We start from the raw sequence: 4,497 nt of genomic DNA on the forward strand, positions 1-4,497 counted from the left end.
TTGGGGGTTGCAGGTTGCAGACCACTTGCTGGACACATCTGCTTTGCCCAGTGCCAGCCCCTTGGCTCTGCTCCAGCGGGGCAGGTGCAGACACCCCACAGGTGATTCCAGAGGTGTCCCAACAGGGAAGGTGATGGGAAACAGCTGGTGGGTGGAGGGGCCCGTCACCACTTATTAGTGCCAAGTGGAGGCTGACACTCTTTGGCTGCACTGTGAGGGCAAAGGAGGCTTCTGGAGGGGCAGCTGAGCTGTGGTGAGTAAGATGAGTTTGCTTTCTACCACCGTGCTAAAGGTTTGCTTGAGAATGTTGAGATCTCTTCTCTGGGTATGGGCTGAAGAGATGGTTTTATTCAGTTTTGTTGTCCTTTCCAGGTACTTAGAAATAGTGGATTATTTCTTGTTTTTCATTCTCTGATGATTGTTATTAAATATGTTTTTTCCTTTTTAAGAGAAATTTAGTTTTGAGCCAGGTGTGTTGTTGGGGTTTTTTCAGTTTTGTGAAACTCTGGGCAGTCAGGAGCTCTGGACTTGGCAGGAAGCACTTCCTTGGCTACTTTTGTGGCCACCTCAGCTTTGAACAAGCATCTGGACTTTATCAGGATGAAAGAGCTTTGTTTTAAAAACAACTCTTGGCTCGCTGTGGTTGCATGTATTGGGAGCTGGAAGATGTCTCTGCCCAAGGAAGCAAATTTCCCTTGGGCATTGAGGGGGCTTTTTCTCAATCTGGTCTGCAAGAGGGGATGGCTCCCCATCAGTCAGAAAGGATCTGCACTGGTCTCCCAGTGCCCCAGCTAACAAATTATTAAAGCTGGAGGGGTGGCAAGCAGTCCTTGCAGGCTGGCTGAGGCTGGGCAGTGAGGATATGGGAAGCCAGAGTGCTCAGGGTGAGCTGTCGTCCGGTGTTGGGCACTTCCCTTTCCCCACGCTAACTATCATTTATGCTAAACATGCTGCCCAAGGAGGAAAAACAAAATCAGTTAGAACTGCAGGAGCCCAGACCAAGTGGTGGGGATTAGTGTGAGCCATTTAGGAAGCATCCAAACTCCAACAAGATGAGTAATCGCGGTATGGCTTTGCTGGGCTCGTCCTGCTCAAGGTTAATTACACAATGCAGGGCTGGCAAAAAAAGGCCTTCTTGAAAGGTGGTAGAGATTGCTGGCAGTAAAAGAAGCTAATTTATTCATCAGCACTCTGTTGGTCTCTCTGTTTATGTTGCTTATGATGGCTGATGGGAGGCAGAACTTCAAGGTGTGTGGATGTTTCTGGCAAGCCTTCAATGAGCAGGAAAGTGTCTGTAATCTGCTGAAAACTTTCTTCACCCACTTCTTGCTGAGTGAGAGAGAGCAGGTCTGGCATTGCTCATGCACTTAAGACAGCATGTCCTCTCTTGCCCAGCAGCAGGGGAGCTTGGAGATTTTCTGTGAGGAGCAAGAAGCACTTTTTCCTTTCTGTGAGGGACCCACCACCTTTACACCCCATAGGTACAGTGGGAGGGCTGGAGCAGCTTTGCCTTGAGGTGGACTCGATATTCTCAGAATCATTTAGGTTGGAAGAGACCTCTGTGAAGGGTAGGAAAACTGGGATGCTGCCAAGCATACATAGCTTGGTCCTTAGGGGAAGCACGGCACATCCCTTCGGTTGTTTGTGGGCACTCCAGCGCTGTTCCTTTTGCCCACCTCTCTGATATCTTGCCTCTTGTTGCTGGTGCTCAAGCGGACACTCTGGGAAGCATGGAGTGTGGGCAAGGTGCCCAAAGTGACAGCTTTCACGAGGGAAGGAAAATGTCACTGGAAGAGCGTGCTGCCAAGCCGTGTGCCCACCAAACGTGGGTAGGGGCAGTGAGCAGGTGGGCAGCACCTCCCTGGGGGAGCTGGGATCGACCTGGGTTTGGGTCCTGTCACAGGTGGACCAAAGCACGGCCTGGTTTGAATATTCCTCTGTTTCTGGTTCTGCTTTTCCTAAATTTGCTCATACTGCAGAGAGCACATGATTTTTGCATCACTTACCAGGAGCACGAATCCCAGAGCCTCGCTTCTCCCCACCCCAGGGATGGTCCTGCTTTCTTCAGGGGTTCCCTCTCTCCCCACATTAGCTCAAACCTCTGGTCCCCAACAGCCCTTCTCTTCAGTTGGCTCCTGAGATCTCCATACATATATATAGTGAAAAAAACCCCTTATATTTATGTGTGCATTATGTATTTCCCCTTGTGGGATGAAAATTCTCCCACAAAACCTGCCCGTCCCCACCACAAAGCACCAGCTGCCACACTCCTCCTTGCAGCCCCGGCAGGATCAGGTTTGCCTGATTCAGTAACAGTTCCTTAATATTCACCACAGTAACACAACAAACACATTAATAAGTACAGGTAGCTCTACATTTTACAACTCCTCACCCTGGGCTGCCCATTTCAGACACAGCGGCCCCTTTGTTCGGGAGGGAATTCTGATTCGTTCCCTGCTAGTGTTTTCATAGCACTGTGCGTGTTCAAAGAGCCACGCAAGTGGCTTAAGAGGCTAACACAAACCTTGGGTTAATTCATAATACTGTTAGTTACTCAGCACAATGCCCGCATTAATCCAGCTGACTGCACCTCGCCACGTTGGGAAACACATGCTGAAATCAGCAGGGAGCACAGAAAACAAGCGTGGGAGTAGGATGTTAAGTACTTTGCCAGCCCACTAGGTAGAATGTGAGCACCTTAAACGCGTTTAAAATATCTTGCCGTTGCCTCGCTCCGCAGCTGCGGAGCTAGAGCACGGAGGAGGCTGTGCCCGGCAGGCCTGGGAGCACGAGGGATGGGGGGTTGTGAGCCCTCCAAGGGACACTCCAGACACTTCATCGGGACTCAGCCCCTACCTGCAGCCACTTTTTTCTCTTTTCTTGAGTCTATTCAAACTGAAAAAAAGCAGAAAAGAGCAGGTTTTTTTCCTTTAAAACCTGCTGATCTCATCGCAGAGCAGGACTGTGCGTGTCTGCCATGAGCCCCCACAATGCTTTCTCTCTCCAGGGACGTAGCCTGGAGCTATTATTACTCCTTTTGCTTACTCTCAGAAACTTTCCTATGCAAAGAAACCCTAAGAAAAGAGCTTCGAATCCCTGCTGTGTTCCTTTCATCTGGCTCAGGAGCTCCCAGGTTTGTGCCTTTCCCTGCAGTGCCAGAAGCCATCCCACAACTGATGCTGAACCTCCTCCTTTTCCAAAGGGCCCCAAATAGCCCATCTGTTCCAAAAGATGGGTTTGTTTTTTTTCAGACATATAAGGCTTTTGGCTACCCGGTACCCTTTAGATAGATTCAAATACCTCTAGGTTTTCTGGCTGGCACTTTACCTGCCCTAAACTTGCATATTTATATGGCACAACATTTAATATAATATGCTGAGGTGGACCAAAAATGGGCACCTATTCCCAGGACCCACGTGTCTCAAAACCCAAGTTTCTGCATTGAAATACCAAGGACTAAACTACTATGAAGTAGTTGAATCTGTTGCACAATAAATTATTGAGTTTATGTGTATTTTAGTTGCAAATCACTGCTATAATTAGCATGGACACTTCTTGGGCTGAGGCGCCACAACATGCTTTGACACTGAGCATTATTAACGGGCTGTAAAAGGCAATGGGGAATTGGATTATAATGTTCTTGTTTTGCAAGTTGTATGGTGAATAAATAAATTTGTTCTGGCAGCAAAATTAACTGGGATAAATGTGTCTAGCTCCAGCCACCAAGAAAGAGGGGTTGCTGGAAATCAACTTGTTCTCAGCCTTAAGAAAACCTGATTACTAGGACATTATTTCTGGCAATTAGGTACCAGAACAACATCAGAAGATGGGATTTTCTTTGAAATATTTAATGAGTAAGGGAGCAATCACAGACTCATTTGCTGGAAATGTGATGAGATTTTTTTTTTTTCCTTTTTTTGTGGTTAGGGTTCACTGTGCAATGAAAACCCGTGTTTATCAAAGTCTGCTAAAGGCTGGGCTGCGAGGCTGAACTGTAGCACATACCTGGCTTTTCTTTGCCTGCAATTTCCCTGCTTCTTCATGGGGTTATCCCAGGCCATAATCAGAGGACAGTTCTTTGCTCCTTTCTCTGTGTCAGGTAGTTGTAGTTTGCTGTGTAACAACAGCGAACACAGATGACTCGGTGAGGATGTGGAAGGTGTTGCTCCGTGTCTGTTGTACAAGTAACTTGTGCATGCCTGTGCGGGTGTTCTCTAACAAATCCCGTTTGGTAAGAACAATCCTTATTTAGCTCTGATGATGAACAGCCTGAGTTTGTCTGATCTGCACACTAACCAAGGACAGGACACAGCGTGGCTGAGAGCACAAGCCTTGTAGATGTTTGTGCTGGCTTTGTCCAGGGTAGAGAGAATTTTCCTCCTAGCAGCTAGTGTAGGGACTGTGTTTTGGATTTCTGCTTAGCTGCCAGCTGGGATTAAAACACAACTGTTCTACAGAGGGGTGGAAAAAAAAAAAAAACATACTAGAAATCACTTC

The sequence above is a fragment of the Empidonax traillii genome, unplaced genomic scaffold (assembly GCF_003031625.1).
Source record: "Empidonax traillii isolate 1590-97213 ecotype Southwest subspecies unplaced genomic scaffold, ASM303162v1 scaffold52:size1600334, whole genome shotgun sequence".
Classification (NCBI taxonomy): domain Eukaryota; kingdom Metazoa; phylum Chordata; class Aves; order Passeriformes; family Tyrannidae; genus Empidonax; species Empidonax traillii.